Below are 20,718 nucleotides of genomic sequence, written 5' to 3'. Positions count from 1 at the left end.
TTAACTCATTCATAGATGATATCTCCAAAGTCTTCGAGTAACATCCCTCAAGTTACTTGGAACTCGTCAGTTGTGCTTCTTTTTAATGACTACGTTCACCCGTAAGTGAAAGCCTATTATGAATTACCCTGATTATGATCAGAGTCAAATTTAAAGAACTGAACTGCACTGAACTTTGATTATTCAGTATACAAATAGTGTTTAGCTTCAGCCTTGGTGGTTCAGTCACTAAGTCGTGTCTGACTCTTGTGACCCCATGGACTCTAGCCCGCCAGGCTCCTCTGTCCATGGAATTCTCCAGGCAAGAACACTGGAGTGGGTTGCCACTTCCTTCTGCAGGGGATCTTCCCAACCCAGGGATCAATCCCTGGTCTCCTGCACTGCAGGCAGTTTCTTTACGGACTGAGCTAACAGGGAAGCCCAGTTCCAGCCTTACAATCAGTTAAAGTGTAGTTAACCTATTTATCTGGTAAGGATGGGAAGGTGAAAAAAGGTAAGAAAAAATATTTATTGAGCCCATATTTTGTGCCAGACACTTTGTGAAAGTTGTCCTGTTTAATGCCCAGGAAGGTTAGATAAGACAGCAGAACAGGACTATCAACTCAATATTGGACCATAAAGAAGGCTGTGTCCCAAAGAATTGAAACTTTCAAATTGTGGTGCTGGAGAAGACTCTTGAGAATCTCTTGGACAGCAAGGAGATCAAACCAGTCAATCCTAAAGGAAACCAACCCCAAATATTCATTGGAAGGACTGATGCTGAAGCTGAAACTTCAATACTTTGGCCATCTGATGCAAAGAGCTGACTCACTGGAAAAGACTCTGTTGCTGAGAAAGATTGAGGGCAGGAGGAAAAGGTGGTGACAGAGGATGAGACGGTTGGATGGCATCACCGACTCAATGGACATGAATTTGAACAAACTCCAGGAGATAATGAAGGACAGGGAAGCCTGGTGTGCTGGAGTCCATGGAGTCACAAATAGTAGGACATGACTTAGCCACTCAACAACTCTGTTCTTGTTTAGAAAACAGAAATATTAGTCTTAACTTCAGAATAAAGTTGTGAGGATTAAATGGGAATAAAAGAAATGTCTTTGAAAAAGAGCTTTGTAAACCATAAAGTACTATGGCCACATAGAGAAACATGCATGGTCTCCTAAAGAACATTTTACTTGTAACTTTTAATATGTCCAGACTCAAGATTATCATATTGAAGATATCTAGTTCCTTCTGTGGGCTCCCAAATAGAGTTCTGAAAAAACACACTGGGGGCATCTTTCAATTCCAATTCCTTCTCCCTTCTACATACATCTCCACCCACAAACAACTGTCCTAAACCAAACCTGTCTTGTCTCTACCTTCCCCAGGACTGCCCAGGGCTATAGAGAAAGAGGAGCCACATGGATTGCTATACGTCTACTGTTATAGCTGAGTGTATAGCAGGAGACATCCAAGAAGTACTTTTCAAGACATCTGACTGCATTAAAATCATCACCCTTCTATTTCCCTATAAACTGAATTTCCTACACAAACTGCAAGCAAGCTGCCATAAAATTTTAGACTCCATCTGGCAAGCCCAGCATTATGCATGGATTTCTCTACCCTAAGTGAAGGCTATTGTCAGATTTGAACCTTCCCCAGAGAAACTGGGACACCCAGCACAATTGGAGGCAGGAGCTGTGCATGCCAACCTGTGGTGTTCACTCTAAATGGATGACACATGAACTTCAAAGAGCATTTTACAATGCACAGCATAAAAGAATTCAAGTCAGGGGTGGCTGGAACTGAAAGACAAAACAAACATTTCCATTTGCTAGGTAGGGAGTGAACCAGTTGCAGTGAGCCCCCCTTGTTAAAATCAGGGCCTGGAGTAAAAAGTGTAGTGAACATGCCGAGCTCATTATTGTGCTTCCTAGTAAAGTGGACAAAAAGCATATTTCTGAAATGATGTTTATTACCATATCGTGTATTCTCTTAAGAAGCTGAACAGCTGCTGTCTAACCACTGTCTTAATGGAAAGCAAATTTAAGACTTTGGAAGCTTTTGGTGGGATTGGGGATTGGGAGGCTGGCAGGGAGAAGGGGTTTCCTTCCTTTCTATCTCCCTTTCTTTTTTTCTCTTCTTATTTCTTTCTATAATTTTGCAAAAACTTTACTACTAGATGATTGATTGGGTTATGTAACTAAGTCAGTGTAAAAGCCTCAAGTGTGCCAAGAACAAAGAAAAAGTTAGAATTTAGGCAAAGATGAGAAATTTTACTTTGCCCAAATAACTAAATCACTGATTGCTCCAATGATGGTTCTTGAGAGGAATGGTGTTATCATTCTAACAGAAAGGAAGGGGAAACACTGAACACTGAGTTTGCAGACTCACTTTGTAAACTCACTGAATCGTAGGAACATCACTAAGTCAAACTTTACAGTTTCATTTCTTACCCGGTTCAAAAACATAAAGATGTTTTGGCAGAAGCGTCTGTCAAATTCTTAAGACTATCCAAAAGCAACCTGCTCAGAGGCTCAGCAAGCCACACCCAGAACAGACACACACAGAGTTCAATAATGTCACAACACACAACAGAAAAGTGGTCAGGAGCCCAGTGTGGTAGTCAAGCGAAGCCGGGCTTCTTTGGAATAATTGCACAAAATCTCTGAAAGGATAACTGGTACGCACGTGGAGAGTGAAGAGGCTCCTATGTCTTTCTGTGATACGGTACCACAGGGTCAACACAGGGAAAAGCGGCAGCTTTGACAAAAATGGTAAAAAACAGAATTTCAGTGGTATCTCAATAAAGCTGGAAACAATTCTCTTTCATTTTAAAGAAATACTAACAGACATAAACACAAATTTTTAATTAAGAAAAACATTTGAGCACAGAATTTCAATCTCCTGTTGCAGGTTGAAGTTGCAGTTTTCAAGCCCTGAATCTATAAACCTGTAAGTAAGATGAAAAAGCAAAGAAACAGAGCAAGGCATACATGAACACAGAATGACCAAAAGAAGGCTCTCGAGGAAAATCAACGCTTTAACCCAGAATAATTCTTCATTATTACTACAGAGGAGTGTGGTGGCTACCATCAAAGCGAGAATGTGTTTGTGACTGATTGGGTGTTATTATATACTTTGGGGGATTAAGCCTCCCCACACCATGGAAAACTCTCAGATTCATCCCATTTCCTGATTTCTGATGATTGGTCCTCATCATCCAACTATAAAGACCTGGATCATCGCAGTTGCATTTTGTAGTTACAAGGGGCTGAGCACATCTGCAGCGCAGCAGTGAGCACTGAAGACCTCAAAGGAAAGTCATCCACATGAGATCCGTGATGTGCGTTTCCAATGTCAAATGCAATTAACTTTTAAACGGGCACTTGGGTTTTAGGAGCATACACCCAAGGCTTCCACTGGTGACTGCCTGAGTGATGATTTCAGTTCTGCTCATCAAGGGCAGCTGGCCCTTCTATCCACTCACTCCTGGAACAACCCGACACCCATTGCAGTCTGCTCAGCCCAGATGGATAATGCTATCAGATCTATGCTTGTTCATTATCATCTCCCCAAATGCGATGTCATGGGAGGCAGAGACGATGCTTGTGAGAAACATTCTCCACCACTTTACACCATTATTAATTTTAAAATTCCCCTTTAAAATGTACAGATTTGATGTAGAATAGATATCAGAGCATAAGGTTTAGATTTCTCTGTTGCTGTTTTGCTGTTTAGTCACTAAGTTGTGTCCAACTCTTTGTGACCCCATAGACTGTAGCCCACCAGGCTCCTCTGTCCTTGGGATTTCCCAGACAAGAATACTAGAGTGGGTTGCCATTTGCCACTCCAGGGGTTAGACTTCTCTATCTCCTACATAAATGTTCATCTACTGTAACTATATGTAGCATTTCACTGAGGTTTTCATAAAGTAGAAGTTTCATTTATAAGTAATGCAGAATTGTCCATTATATACAATTATTATTTCATCATCTTGAAATTCAGAAATGGTTTCATTTCTTTCATTTTTCTGCTCCCAAAGGGGTATCATTTCATTCACATGTGAATGTTTTTAGATCACTGATATACAGTTAAGTGGTTTTGAGACACTGATCAGTGAAATAGGTAGTAAGAAAAAATATACTACTTAAATCTATCTGATTTTGAAGGTTAGAATTCAGGATTAAGATTCAAAACCATAAGAGCTTAGTGATGATCCCACTACATTTATCTGGAAGTCGGTGCTGCTATGGGCTTCCCCAGTGGCTCAGATGGTAAAGAATCCGCCTGCAATGCAGGAGACACAGGAGATGCAGGTTCAACCTCTGGAGAGGGGAATGGCAACCCACTCCAGTATTCTTGCCTGGAGAATTCCATGGACAGAGGAGCCTGGTGGGCTATAGTCTGTGGGGTCGCAAAGAGTCGAACACGACTGAGCCACTAACACACACACACACACACACACACACACACACGCGCGCGCGCGCGCGTGGGCGCGCACACGCACACACGCACACACGCACATGCGCAGTGCCGCTATACGGTGAGTGGATAGATCGGCTGCATATTTTTAAGAGTGCTCTGTAGAAAAGGCCAAGTAGAGGAGTATAAATAAAAATGAATAAATTCTGAAGCAGGTCTGTGCTACAGGGGATCTTGGGAAAGTTTCTGTTTCTCAGGGGTGTATAAGGTTCACCCTGCAATTTTATTTATTGGTTCTCAAGCTCCCACGTTCAAATGTATTGGATAAGACTACACTTTCAGGAGGGGCTTCCAAGACCCTGCTGGCTCAAGCTGAAGGAGGAAATACAGGTGCAAACAGTGAGCAAGTCTATCCAAAATCCCTGGGCTGAAATTAAGCACCTTAGGTTTGTGACTGTCATGCTAAATAACTTTAAAATGGTAAAATAATAATCATAATTTCCAAAAGGAAAAGCATGGGATTTAGAGTTTATTTATGAAAAGAAAGAGGAACTAATCTGGATTAAATAGCCCTCTTCAGGTATTATATAGAGAAGAGGGTAATCAGCTGGTATTTCATTCTACTGCTTTTAGAATGAGAAAGAATTTAATTCAGCTTAAACATGCTGAGCGCCATGTAAAAGCTTCATGTTAGCCTGTGACTGCTCAAGTTTATGTTAGATATTTACGTTGTAAAATACAAAAAGAAAGGATGTCTGTTATTCGACAGTGAAATTGGTTGTGAGGGAAAAAATGATTATGGAGTATCTTTGGTGACTTTAAGGATAAATATCTACCTGTCTATAGAATGAATCTCGGAGAAGGCAATGGCACCCCACTCCAGTACCCTTGCCTGGAAAATCCCATGGGCGGAGGAGCCTGGTAGGCTGCAGTCCATGGGGTCGCTAAGAGTTGGACACGACTGAGCGACTTCACTTTCACTTTTCACTTTCATGCATTGGAGAAGGAAATGGCAACCCACTCCAGTGTTCTTGCCTGGAGAATCCCAGGGACTGCGGAGCCTGATGGGCTGCCGTCTATGGGGTTGCATAGAGTCGGACACGACTGAAGCGACTTAGCAGCAGCAGCAGCATAGAATGAATCTATTTGGAAAGAGGGGAATCTATCATATCACCTCTCATCTAATATATTGTCTTTTTAAATAAAAAAAAACTTGTTTGGACCTCTCTGAATAAATTAAATTATAACAATGTAAAACTTTAGATTTGCATAATATGTATGGTGGTCTGTGGTCACTTCCATCCCTTCATCTAAGAAAGTAAAGCAGATTCTAGGATGAAAGAGCTGTCTTGCTCCAGATAGTAAGAGAAGCAGCACTGGACTTGGTGGCAGAAGGCCTGAATTAGCATTCAAGCTCTGCCACTTACTAGCCAGGTAACTGCAGGCAAATTGTGTGTGTGTGTGTGTGTGTGTAGATAGAGAGAGAGAGAGAAGGAGAAGCTATATATAATTATATAACTCTCTAAGTCTCATTTCCTTCACACGTAAAATGCAGATATTGAAAATAATCAGTCAAGCAATTATTCTGAAGGTTAAATAGTTCCTGGAATGTAAGCTTCCAGCACCTAGACTTATGCCTGGCATATATGTTTAATAACTATTCATTATTGAATAAATGATAAATTAGTGTATATATATTATATATATATATATATCCATAATCACTAGCAAAAAAGAATGGAAACTGACATAACCTCCTTGGTCCCATTTCCCTTCTGCAAACATGACATTTTTATCTGGGAACTTTTAAGAATGTCTAACAGGCAAACTTCCTACTGTGGTTGTAGTCATGATGATTCTCGTTATCCCCATCACAGCAGCATTTGTTAAGGTTTACTAAGTACCAGGCACTGCACTAAATGTTTCACATGCTTATCTCTTATGATCTTCACAATAGCACTGGAGGCAAGAAGATTATTGCCCCCATTTTATAGCTGGGGAGACCAAAGCTAAAAGAAGCTAAGTAACTTTTGAGAAAGCTCGCAGCTAGTTAGTGGTGGAGCTCAGGATAAGAATGCAGACATCAGAGTCCAGAGCCCAGGCTCATGGGAAAGAGCAAGTGTTTGGAGCAAAGAAGCCTGTATTTGAGGATCTGTATGGCCCCCTTTGAATGTGAATATATCAAAAACTTCTCGCAGCCTAAATAATCAGAAAATTAAATCCCACATCACAGGGTTATTGTGAGTACCGCGTAAATGACTGTAGTTTACTTTCCTATGAACACTGTGAAAGTGGGACCATGTTCTACTAATATTTAAATCCAAGGTACCCAGACCTTTGAAAAACTCTACTGTACTTGTTAGATAAACAGAATTTGAGGAATTTAGTAGGAAATTCTGCTGTATAACCAGAATTCTGTTGGATAAATTAATATTCACGATTTGCTTTGTAACTATAAAACACTGCAAATTCCAGTAATCCTCATTATCAACAACACAACCATAGATTGACCAAGAGCATCCAGCTTCTAGACTCTAAGTGATTCCCAAACTCTCTCAATGAACCAACACTCTGCCACAATACAAAGGTGACTTTGATCACCACTGTCCATGAAATCATGATCTAGGCCTTATAATAGAAGATGAGTAGCTGGTCACCCTGATTACCAACAGATGATTCCAGAAATGAACCTTTTTTTCAAGGAAGTAGTTGAAAAATCATTAGAAAAACATTCAAAATGTGGTCAACAGCAGGGGCCCAGCGTGAGGCTCAAAGCAAACAGTGGAGTCTTTAGAAGCCTACTTTGCGTTCCCAGGGTCAGGGGAGCAGACACACGGCAGACTACAGCACTGAGCCTCTGTGGGAGCCAGAGGCGCTCCTTCAGCCATCTTGAATTTAGCAGGAAAAAAAAGGATTGTAATTTAAAAAACAGAAAAGGGAATGTGATATTGCTCATAATATAAATATTGCGATAATGAGCCATATCAGATATGGCATCTCAGCTACTCAAAATAACCATGGGCAAAACATAATTTGTCACATGTTTCCAATTCTGAGATGAGAAAATGAAACTGTGGCTAATGGTAGCCTGGAACAGGGTCCAGAAAAAATACAGGTTACCTACCTTGATGCTGCAGTAAGTACATCCCTGGGCTTTAGCCTCTTGGAGCACACCGCAGATGGTCTGAAGGCTTAGTGAGTTCTAGAAAAGACCCAGCCCCGATCACTCTTCCTATGTGAATAAATATGCCAAACAAGACGAAGGCTGCAAAAACATCACAAGGAGTTCAAATCTTAGCTCATAAGATGTGATCTGACATATGGTTTCACTTGTAAATCCATCAGTATCAGTCAATTCTTTTACTTAAAAATATCATTATGATAGAACTCTGAACACAAAATAGGGTAGACCAAGCAGGGACAAAAAGCTTTATCTGGATCAAAAATATCTTTTGATTCAAACCTGAAATATTACTTAAGAAAATAAAAAGAGGACACTGCATTTACTTCTAAATTCTTTCTTTCATGGAAATAATTACATTCTGTGTCAGAGAGTGTGTGTGCCTGTGGTGGTAAAGAGACTACGTGCGTGATAAGTCACCTCAGTCATATCTGACTCTGTGCAACCCTATGGACCGTAGCCCGCCAGGCTCCTCTGTCCATGGGATTCTCCAGGCAAGAATACTGGAGTGTGTTGCTGTGCCTTCCTCCAGAGGATCTTCCCAACCCAGGGATTGAACCCAGGTCTCTTACGTCTCTAGCACTGGCAGGTGTGTTCTTTACAACTGGAGCTACCTGGGAATCAGTAATGAGAGTACCTGCCTAGGAACTGGGTCACTGAATTTCTGTTACGGCTCTGACGCAGTCTCTTTCAGTTTCTTCATCCAAGATCTCCTTCACACCATTGTGAATTGGGCATATATCATGTTCCATGGACTCCCTAACAGGTTAACAGGTTACTTCATTTAACCCCTTCATTATTATTCCCATATTCCTTTGACTGTGTGGATCACAACAAACTGTGGAAAATTCTGAAAGAGATAGGAATACCAGACCACCTTACCTGCCTCCTGAGAAATCTGTATGCAAGTCAAGAATCAACAGTTAAAACCGGACATGGAACAACAGACTGGTTCCATATTGGGAAAGGAGTATGTCAAGGCTGTATATTGTCACCCTGCTTGTTTAACTTATATACTGAGTACATCATGCAAAACGCCGGGCTGGATGAAGCACAAGCTGGGATCAAGATTGCCGCAAGAAATATCAATAACCTCAGATATGCAGATGACACCACCCTTATGGCAGAAAGCGAAAAAGAACTAAAGAGCCTCTTAAAAGTGAAAGAGGAGAGTGAAAAAACTGGCTTAAAACTCAACATTCAAAAAACGAAGATCATGGCATCCAGTCCCATCACTTCTTTGCTAATAGATAGGGAAACAATTTTCTTGGACTCCAAAATCACTGCAGATGGTGACTGCAGCCATGAAATTAAAAGATGCTTGCTCCTTGGAAGAAAAGTTATGACCAACCTAGACAGCATATTAAAAAGCAGAAACATTACTTTGCCAACAAAGTTCCGTCTAGTCAAAGCTATGGTTTTCCCAATAGTCATGTATGTGAGAGTTGGACCATAAAGAAGGCTGAACACCAAAGAATTGATGCCTTTGAACTGTGGTGTTGGAGAAGACTCTTGAGAGTCCCTTGGACTGCAAGGAGATCCATCCAGTCCATCCTAAAGGAAATCAGTCCTGAATATTCAATAGAAGGACTGATGCTGAAACTGAAGCTCTAATATCTTAGCCGTCTGATGCGAAGATCTGACTCATTGAAAAAGACCCTGATGCTGGGAAAAACTGAGGGCAGGAGAAGGGGATGACAGAGGATGAGATGGTTAGATGGCATCACTGACTCGAAGGACATGAGTTTGAGCAAGCTCTGGGAACTGGTGATGGACAGGGAAGCCTGGAGCGCTATAGTCCGTGGGGTTGCAAAAAGTCAGACACGACTGAGCAACTGAACTGAACTGAACCAGGATGAAAAAATAAAGGATTCATAAGAAGCCAGCTGCTAGATGGAGATAAGAGCATAGGATGTGGGGTGAGAAGACAGCCTCACCCCTATACAGCTTTTTGTTCCCTGGTCTTACTTTTATGTAAAGTGCATCCTGGCACATGCCATAAATACGGACTCTGCTTCTTTCTCTCCCTGTATGTGCGACTCTCCAGTGCCAAGGCTAGAATTCAAATTCAGACCTGTTGACTTAAAAGTCAATGAATAATCTTTATTTCTGCAGAGGATGTGAGCAGGACTTCCCTGGGCAGAAGATGACTCAGAACATGCCAAAAAAGAGACAGCTCAGAGGCGGGGAACCAGCAAGACCAAGTTCTCCCCAGGGCTCACTTCCGATGAATCACAGAGTAACAGGCTGCAAGACCGACTGATAAAGAACATCACTTTCCATATCTCCTTTCTGCTGATTATAAAAAAGTATGTACCCATGCTGAGTATAAAGCAGGGTTTTGTAGAGGCTTAGGTTAAGGATATTTCTTACTCTAAAATATTAAAAACATAAATTATATAGGTTATTTCACAGAGATCATATCTCCCCAAATAATGAAACATTCCATCTCTGGAAATAGCAGAATAAAAGTAATATCTGCTAGTAACAGGGAAAAAATATCAGCTATAGTTAACTGTGTGACTGCGCTCAGTTGTTCCCGACCCTCTGCGACCCCCTGGACTGTAGCCCGCCAGGTTCCTCTGTTTGTGGAATTTTCCCAGGCAAGAATATGGGAGTGGGTTGCCATTTCTTTCTCCAGGGGGTCTTCCCAACTCAGGGATAGAACCTGCATCTCTTGCATCTCCTGCATTGGCAGGCTGATTCTTTTTTTTTTTTTTTACAGTAAATAAACTTTATTTTTCTGTTCTGAGATGATATTGCCAACAGTCACAGATTTGCATACGATACAGTTATGTATTGGCTATTTACAATTTACAGTAGTATTTTTTCCTCTGAAAAATATAAGTACAAAAGCTAAGTAAACAATGAGGTACTGCCATTTGGATTTATCATATGTCAGAGCTTAAAGAACTAGTCTTCAGCAAATATTCAACAAATCAATCTGGATAAAATAGTCAATTAAATGCTCTAATTTATCAGAAAAAAATCCACTAAATTTCACCTCAAAATGTATTGCACAAGTCTTTAAAAAAAAAAAAATCACCCTAGAAATAAATAGGAAAGTCAAGCAGTTCTTTAAAAAGAGGGACAAAAAGAATGGAAGAAAGAAACATGAAGTGAGCCCATAAATCAGGTTAAGTTATTCAAAATATCTTTTAAACAACACAAAACTCTTCCCAACAACAACAACAAAAAAATTGATAACCCCCAAAACTATTATTGTTTCTCCACTGATATAATAATCTATTTTAAAGGCAGTCTGCAATCTTTCCGAGGGCCAATGTCAGATTTTTCTTGGTCTTCGGGCTACATGAGGGGCCCTGAATACAGCTTCGTACTACCAACAGCAAATGTGCACAGTTTTCCAGGTCTGTCCAGCATCACTCTCCCAACTTCTTTAAGATGAAGGCCGCAGCCATGACATGAGTCGAGCATCTTCTCGTTCCAAAATTTTCTGGGTCTGATCATCAGGGAACTTCAGTACAGTGGTTATAACCTTTGCCATGGTCTTAGTCTCACGACCCATCTTATACTCAAAAAGCACTTTGCGCAAATACTCAAACTCCGTAGGTTCTCCAAAGAGTGAGACATCAGTATGGTACAAATTGCCACCTTTGTAAGGTATCCCTACAGTTGTTGCGTATACATTCTTCTCATATTTCTTCAAACAATCTTCTAAATTGTGAATCTGTTCTCTGAACTCCTGCTCTTTCAACTTTGAGTCACTGATTAGAGTAGTCTTCTGTGCTAGTTGTGTCTGTAACTCCATAATTGTTACTTTATCGCTGCTGGGAGTCTCCTCCTGCTCTAGCCTTTGCTGGTATTTCTTCTGCAGGTCCTCAAATTGAGTCTGCAACTCCATTACTTTTGCAGTCATTTCTTCTTCACGAGCATCAAGGATTTCTTCATATCTTTTCGCTGTTCTCTTTAGATCATCTTCTTTCTCTGCAATTTTTTTTTAAATTTAAAATTCCACATTAAAACAGCTGATGAGAGAGTTTCATACACAGCTGGCACAAAAGGAACAGGAACTGGAAATGACCATAAAGGTGACCATCGATAAAGCCCAGGAAGTGGAGGCTGAACTTTTAGAAAGCCATCAAGAAGAGACAAATCAGTTATATAAAAAAACTGGCAGGCTGATTCTTTTACCACTTGCGCCACCTTTATACTATCCTTAACAAGCCACTGTAACAATATGGTGCATTTACATCCAATATTCTTTGATGCATAGATAGTGTAAATTTAGATAGAGCATATGTATATGTATATGTATGTGTATATATATATATATATCAGAAAAGGCAATGGCACCCCACTCCAGTACTCTTGCCTAGAAAATCCCATGGACGGAGGAGCCTGGTAGGCTGCAGTCCATGGGGTCGCTAAGAGTTGGGCATGACTGAGTGACTTTACTTTCACTTTTTCCTTTCATGCATTGGAGAAGGAAATGGCAACCCACTCCAGTGCCCTTGCCTGAAGAATCCCGGGGACGGAGGAGCCTGGTGGGCTGCCGCCTACGGGGTCGCACAGAGTCGGACAAGACTGAAGCAACTTAGCAGCAGCAGCAGCATATATATATATGAAAATATGAAACTGGGATCATACTGTTTATACATCTTTGTATTCTGCTCTTCTAAATTAACTTAAATTGTTAATGAAATTTTTCAGACTTCAGTCCTCCATTGTTGGGTATGTTGGCTGTGTCCAATTTTTTTAACCATCATAAACAATACTACAAGAGCATCCTGGTACATAATTTGGCAAAGCCTTTCAGAAAGATATTCTAGGGAAGCTTAGAGCACGTTAGGAGTGTTTACTGTGTGCCAAACATTGTGCTTTGGTTTGCGAGCATTACCTCAGACCCTGCCAAAATCTTATGAGATAATCTGTGATTAATATTTCCTTTTACAGATAAGAAAACTGAGTAAGTATCTTGCCCACGTTAAAAAAAAAAAAAATGACCAGAGCCAAGATGAAATATATCCAGTCTGCCTCCAGAGCCTAGACTTTTCATTAGAATGATGCCATGCGTTCTAACATTCTCCCTGCTTAAAACGGGATTTCCCGCCACATCAGATACATGTACAAAACCTCTCTGATTAGACAGTTCACCCTGGACAGCCTGAAAAGACTCAGGAATCTGAATCTTTGGCCTTCTGGGCTCAGGGTGTCATTCACATATTCTATGAGGTGGTAGCGCCAAACAGCCCCTGAGACCACTCTGGCATAAAGGACATTCACTTCACACACTGCTGTGTTTAAAACAGATAACCAGCAAGGTCCTACTGGTTCCCACATGGAACTCTGCTCAGTGTTACGTGGATGCCTAGATAGGCGGCGGGGGTTTGGGGGAGAATGCATATGTGTATATGTATGGCGGAGTTGCTTTGCTGTCCGCCTGTAACTATCACAACATTATTATCGGCTATACCCCATAAAAGGCTTCCCTGGTGGCTCAGATGGTAAAGAATCTGCCTGCAATGCAGGAGACTTGGGTTCCATCCCTGAGTTGGAAAGATCCCCTGGAGGAGAGTATGGCAACCTACTCCAGTATTCTTGCCCAGAGAATCCCCAAGGACAGAAGAGCCTGGTGGGCTACAGTCCATGGGGTCACAAAGAGTTGGACATGACTGAGTGACTAAGCACACAGCACATACCCCATAAAAAATCAAAAGTTAAAAAATAAAGACATTTTCTTCAAGAATCCTGACAGCACAACCTAACAAAGCCACACTGCAGATGTTTCTACAAGCTCTTCCCCCAAAGCTGACTTTTCATCTTGTTGCTTAAGGACATGTACCTTTCTTTTCTAAACTTATATTCTCATTTTTACAAAAATAATTTGTCATCATCAAGTGTATAACAAAGCTCATCTGTGAAGATTAAGCCTATTGAGAGGAAACACAAGAGCTTTAATCAGAATCATTAACAGTATTCGGGAAAATACTAGAATCACTGGTGTTACAAAAACAAGTTTTTAATAGCACCCCCACTATATTATGAAAATAAGACTTCTACTCCTTGCTCACATATGAAGGAAGATACAACCAAAATGTGGTAGAAGGAATCCCCAAAAGCGACCTGGCTTTCTCCAGAATGGGGGACAGGATGTGTAAAGGTGACTGAATGACACAAACGGGGTTTTAATCCATGGGGGCTGGAAGGTGGGAACCAGCATGCAGCCACCGAGGGGGAGACTTGGTACAAGGGCAGTGCTGGGAGGTCATGGGACCCAGCTGAGAAGGGAGAACTTGAGATGGGTGTCAGTGAAGACTTCCTGGTAGTGAGAACTGCTGGATTAGAGAATAGCCTCCCCAGGGAAGGGCGAGGAACTCCTTCCTGCAGGACACTAGGAACCAGACAGAGCACGCCAATGAGGGCCTGGCTGAAGGCAGAAACTCTGCACTAACAGAGGATCCGCTGGAGAACCTGCAAGGTCTTTTCTATCTGGAGTTACTTTGATTGCAGTAATATAACCCTTCAGGGATGTAGGAGAGGCAGTAGGGGTGGAGTGTTTTAAATGTTTTAGTGAACTGAATTCTGATGGAAGGTGCTGGACCGACATCCTAAGAGACAAAAGCTCCCTGTTGATCCACACAACATTGACAAGAGGTACGTCTCCCCACTGGGCTTCACCAAATGTGTCCCCAGTCCTGGCGTTAAAGGAGAAGTTAAACTGTGTCCTTTTGCCCCTTGACTCCCAGCTTCTCCTCATTGCTTTCCAACAACAAAAGGGCTGTCAGTTTTAAACGCCGGCCCTTACGCTCCCTCCCCTGCACACCGCAGCCCACCCCACCCCAACGATTGCAGTGCTATGTTTTGAAGGGACCACAGAGAAGCTTTTAAAGCATCCATCTGGGAAGTATTAACATAAGCAAACTGCTTTCAAAGGCTGGTGTGTGGCAGCAAGTCTTGGTCTCTGTTATTCTCTTTTCCTACATGGACAGATGTAAGGAATGGATGAGTATTAATAAATGGATCGGGGTGTCGTTCCTCCCTACCTTCTGCTTCTGTCTTGAACAGGAGCTTTCAGAGAAGCTTCCTGCTCCCTTTCCATTCTTCTTTATCTTCCATTTCCTTCCACACCTCTCCTTCCAAAGAATACTTTTTGTCCTTCCTTAAATTTGTTTGGAACGTGATGGATTGCGGTGGGGAGGCGGGGGCTGGATCTCAGTCACAGGAATTTGGAGTTACCCACCAGACACTGTGCCAGTTAATTCAGATCTCTTGTGTCTCTCATGCATTTCTCCCGAGTTGCTGGTTTTCTGTTTTCTTTACTTGAATTTTGGCAGAAGTAACCTGAAAGTGTTGGGCAGGTTCTGCACGAAAACCAAACAGGAACATTCATCTGAGACCCAGGTCTTTGATCTTCTCTACAAACAGATCTTCTCTTCTGTGTAAATGTGAGGGTTTAGCTTTCTATCTCTCTCTTCTGCTCAAGCAAGACGTCCCTGGTATGTCCACATCGTTACCCATCTTCCTCTTATAGAAAGCCTTGCTCTCTATGTCCCGTTTTATCTGCTTTTCTAGAAGATGTGTGAGCAGGATGAATGCTGCTTGTTCACTGTTGGACTGAGTAGACCTGACCAACCTTGCCCCCCATCCCTGCGGATTCAAATCTCAGAGAGGTGAAACTTTGCTGCTGCTAAGTCACTTCAGTCGTGTCCGACTCTGTGCAACCCCACAGATGGCAGCCCACCAGGCCTCCCCTGTCCCTGGGATTCTCCAGGCAAGAACACTGGAGTGGGTTGCCATTTCCTTCTCCAATGCATAAAAGTAAAAAGTGAAAGTGAAGTCGCTCAGTCGTGTCCAACCCTCAGCAACCCCATGGACTGCAGCCTTCCAGGCTCCTCCATCCACGGGATTTTCCAGGCAAGAGTACTGGAGTGGGGTGCCATTAGTGCAGCAGGTGGGACAGAGCCTTACCCGGGTCCTAGTACTGAATTAAGGGATACGAGGCATAAAGAGAAAGGCTCCTTTGACTGCCCCCCACTTTGTGCAGTGATTGTTAACAAAATTCCCTGCATGTTCTGACAATGAACATATCCAGTTACTTACTTCATATAGAAAGTTTCTCTTACACCTCAATGGACTTGGGTGAAAACAAGGCTTGACATGTGGCCCCCAAAGGATTCAGAGGGCGTCCTGGCCACTGCTTGCCTTTGGAGGTTGGAACTTGTTTTCCCCCTCTGTGTTTAAATAATCAAATGAACATCTACTCCACGACAGAGAGCTGAATTGGTCAGGAAGTAGTTGTTACCTTTGATTTCCTGCCCCTTCATTGCGGACAAAAGCCAGCTATATAGTTACCTCCATGGCATGTGGTGTGCATTGCAGACCACAATGTAGATAAGTAGTGAATCCGGTGAGAATCTGAGTGACCCGACCCAAGACCCCACTCACAAGTGGGCAGACAACCTGGAGCCTGCAAACACGCTGTTTTTAAGTTACTGAAAAGCAATTTGTAAAACATTAAAATCACCTAAAAGTAGAACACAATGACTCTCCAATGAAGAGTGATTATTTGCATGGCAAATAAGAAGAAAGTGATTTGACACATACAACACCCAAGGGTAAAGCATCATCAAGTACAAGAAATACACCCCAGTGAATAATCACCTCCTTGAATCCAATTACTGCCCAAGAGTCTCCTGCTTCAGGACTTGTGTATCTCCACAGCTTACCCAGCTAGCAAGAGAAAGTTTCCTTGAAAAAGGACCTGATGTAAACTTTGTAATATAGACGAGCTGTGATAACCTCTCCACGACCCCAGGAAGAAATGTATCACTCTGTCTGCAGACACTTGGCACACTGACTCCCTTGTACAGCACTTCCAACATTGCGGCCGAATTGTCGACTTATCGCTTGGTTAGTCCTTCAGTCCCTAAACAGAAGTGCCTTTTGCCGGGAGTGCCTCTCCTGAACTCCAGGATCACATCCTTCCTGGGATATAGCAGGGCTAGAGCAGCCTGTGTGCCGTCTGTCGGTCAATGAATCTACCCCACAACATCCTGGCCCTGCATGTCTAGATCTACTACACCAGCCATGAATGCCTGAAGTCGTATCCTGGGTCTTTTACACAGGGACCAAGCTCCTGGCCAAAACGATCTGATGCCTTTCATTATAATCAATCATTATCACATGGTCTTTATTTTCATTTTAACTCCCTCATAAAGTAGACCTCCCATTCAGCTGGGTCTCCTACATAAAGGAGCTCTTATTATGAGTATACAAAGTAAGTCATAGGCTTATAAAGAGATTGCCTATTGCCCCAGAGTCCCTTTGCATCCATATACTCAACCCACATCAATATAATCCCCTTCCTATATAACTCGGAATGGCAAGACCCATTCTAGACATGAAGGAGTTCGGTTCTCTCAAGGCTTTCTTGATTTGAACTAAGGAAATCCACGGAAGCTTATCCACAAGCATCCCAAGACACCACCTGCCTCATGTCTTAATTGAAAATTTCTTCCTAGAGAAAACTATGCATAGCCAGAAGCTCATGGTTAAAATACTGGCTGCTTGTCCTTTCCTGTTAGTGCCCAACTTAACCATCCTCTCACTCCCACGTGCAGCTTTTCTACATTATTTCACAGAAATAGCTTTTTAAAATGTTTTATTTCACAGAAATAGCTTTCAAACTATTTTCTAGGACACCTGAAACATGCATACACACATATAAACATGCACAGAGCCTTCCTTCAAAGGCCACCAAGTGACTTAAAATAGTTGTTTTGTTTTGCTCATAGTTTTGTGGGGAGAGCTTGGCTGTGTGGCTCTTCTCTGATCCTGATGGCATCCTCGTGGGGTATTAAGCTGAGAGTTAAGACTCCTCTTCTTTAATGATTCTTCATTCTAGAATCTAGTAACTCCGTGCTCCTTGGACTCTTGCCATATGATATCACCAGGGTCTCTCCATGTAGCTTGAACTTTTTATGAATGATGGTCTTGAGATGTTCTTTTACATAGATGCTTAGAGTTATAAGATCATTTTAAAAGACCCCAAAATGAAAGTGTCAAGGCTTCTTTCTGACTGAGTCTCAGAAATCCCTGAATATCCCTTCTTCAACATTCTATTAATTGAATAAGTCACAAAGGTCAGTCCAGTTTCAAGCGGTTGGGAGAAACAGATTCAACCTCTTTACCAGAGAATAACATATAGGAAGGAAAGGGATCGATGGTGGCCATCTTGGATATAAACTACCACAGAGAGAATGCCACACTTCCTCCACGAGCGCCACATTTCCCCACAGAGGTGTAAAGAGCAATGTCATTTGTGCCTCACTTTTTTACAAAGTCTTGTTTTGAAAGGGTTGCTTTATTTTCTCATGGAGGTCCACTTATTCATAGACTTCAGATATAAATCCACGAGAGGCTGGACTTAGCTAGTTATCGATCGATGACAAACACCATGCTTGACCTAGAAACTCCTCTCTGCTAAGAGTATGTTAGAGAACCAAGTTGTCTATTGAACTCATTCTTCCCTCAAGATAAGTTCTCTTCCCAGGTGCTTCTAAGTTCTCCCAACCTTCTGGAAGATCCATTTTGCAAAGTCACCAAACGCACCTAGACACTGCAGGCTCCAAATGGTGATGGTCTGGGCTCAAGCTGAGACCCTGCTACACGAGTTAGCCAGCACACATTCTGGACATCTGCAGATGCCCAGCAAGCAGTACTTCTCATTCCTTTCCTTCTCTGACTATGTACTAAGACATAGGTTAAATAATGGATTATGATTCCCACTTGCTTGTGCTAAGTCACTTCAGTCGTGTCTAACCCTTTGGGACTCTGTGGACTGTAGCCCTGCCAGTCTCCTCTGTCCACAGGATTCTCCAGGCAAGAACACTTGAATGGGTTTCTGTGCCTTCCTCCAGGGGAATCTTCCCAACCCAGGGATCGAACCCACATCTCCTATGTCTCCTGTACTAATAGTGCCACCTGGGAAGCCCATGACTCCCACTTACAGATGGTAAAAAAAAAAGCTAAGAGACCTGCCCAAGTTACGTATCTGGTATGTAATACAGTTGAAACTTGAGCCCAAGTCTTCCGAAGCTTAGTCTAGAGTTCTTTCAGCTCCAGCAAGGTTTAGCAAAGTGCATTTATTCCTTGAATTCCAAGGTAAAAAATAAAGAATAGATTCTTCAATGGAAAGGAATATAGTATTAAGAAAAATGGGATGCCAGGGTTGGTGGAGATGGGCATTAAAACAGAAGTAGCAGGATTTTCCTGGTGGGCCTGTGATTAAGAATCTGCTTTGCAATGCGAGGGACATCAGTTCAATCCCTGGTCCGGAAAGATCCCACATGCCACGGAGCAACTATGCCCATGCGCTACAACTACAACTCTGAGCCTATGCTCTAGAGCCCGTGAGCGCAACTAGTCAGACTATGCATTGCGGCTACTGAAGCTCGCCACCTAGAGCCTGTGGTCCCCATCAAGAGAAGCCACCGCAGTGAGAAACCCACACACTGCAAGGAAGAGTAGCCCCCACTCTCCACAACAAGAGAAAAGCCCGCACAAAGCAATGAAGACCCAGCCCAGTCAAAAATTAAAAAAAAAAAAAAGTAGCATACTATAAAAATCACATCACCTGTTCATCAGTTTTGCCCAGCACTAACCTTATTACATTCCCCAGATACAGTATTCCAGAGGATTTTATTCCTGCAAGTATATACCAAGGGTGTTTTGATGTTTCCAGTGGAAAATATCAGTGATTCTAGTAGATAATTTTTAGCCTTGTGCAGCCCACTCCATCTCCCTTTTAATCTCTCACATCCTGCTTACAGTGAATGGAATGCCGAAGGCCATCTAGCCCTGTTCTGCAGATCTCCCGGCAGGACGTCACTGCTGTGTATCAGTTACTAGGTGTGGGTTTCCTTTTGCACCAGCTTGTCTGCCTTCCCAGGGATGAAATGAAGCTTTCCCCAAGGAGAGAACCCAATATCATTGCCTCTGGCCTGGTCAGCGTTGCTGCAAGGCCAGTGGCAGCCTTTGCTTCCAGCAGCAACAGGCTGCGTATCCATAACAAAGGTGGCAGGAGGCTGTGATCTGGCCATCTTCAACTCTGTCATTTAGCCAAGATGGTTTCCAAACCTTGCCCAGAGCCGTCAGCCTGTGGTCTTCGGTGGCCCCACCACCTGGCGTATACTAATGGGTATACGCAAGAAGAGTCTAGGTTCCCCCTCCTTGACTCACCAACTCCCTGTGACTATGCTGAATAAAGGTTACTCCTTTCCTCAAATGGACAAGGGAATGGCAACCTACTCCAGTATTCTTGCCTGGAGAATCCCACAGACAGAAGAGCCTGGTGGGTCCACGGGTCACAAAGAGTTAGACACAACTGAGTGACTAAGCACACACACATCCTTACTCAAACATCCAGAGGATATCTGCAAGACGGTGAGTGACCTTAGGCCACAAATGTATATATCACTTTGAAATGCAAATGCATATAAATTGGCCAAAATCACAGCATTTTTTATGCTATCCTGAAGCAAGAAATAAATAAGTGCTTCATGTTCTATGATGACCTTACTTTAAATTATAAATTATATTATTTAAGTACACTGTGTTTATTAAAATATACGTGTTGAAATTCTGGAGAGAAGCATGAGAATTTTCTCCTTGAATTAACTTAACAGCTCCTTCCTAGGGAAATATACCCGGTAGGGTCTGGTGTAATAATAAAAGTAGCTCCAAATCGGCAGACAAAGTATTTAATTTTACTTTCACCAAAACAGGAAGGGGTGAAAGGAGAACACAATGTTCACCTATGTAAAATAGACTGGATCATCAGTTGCATCCAATCCAGTTTACTAACTTTTTAAAATATACAAGTGAAATGGAACATTATAAAAATTAAGGAAACAATCAAATAAAAAATAAAAATCACCGAGAGTCAAGAACTACATATAAGTGACATCTCACATATATGTGACAACCATGTCACATACATATATATATACATACACATATACATAACAGCTGTAAATGCCTTGGAATGTATATCCTTCTAGACCTTTCTCAGTGAAGAGGAACTAAAAAGCCTCTTGATGAAAGTGAAAGAGGAGAGTGAAAAAGTTGGCTTAAAGCTCAACATTCAGAAAACTAAGATCATGTCATCC

The sequence above is a fragment of the Bison bison genome, unplaced genomic scaffold, assembly GCF_000754665.1.
Source record: "Bison bison bison isolate TAMUID 2011002044 unplaced genomic scaffold, Bison_UMD1.0 scf7180017864473, whole genome shotgun sequence".
Taxonomy (NCBI): domain Eukaryota; kingdom Metazoa; phylum Chordata; class Mammalia; order Artiodactyla; family Bovidae; genus Bison; species Bison bison.
This window is presented reverse-complemented; position numbering follows the sequence as displayed.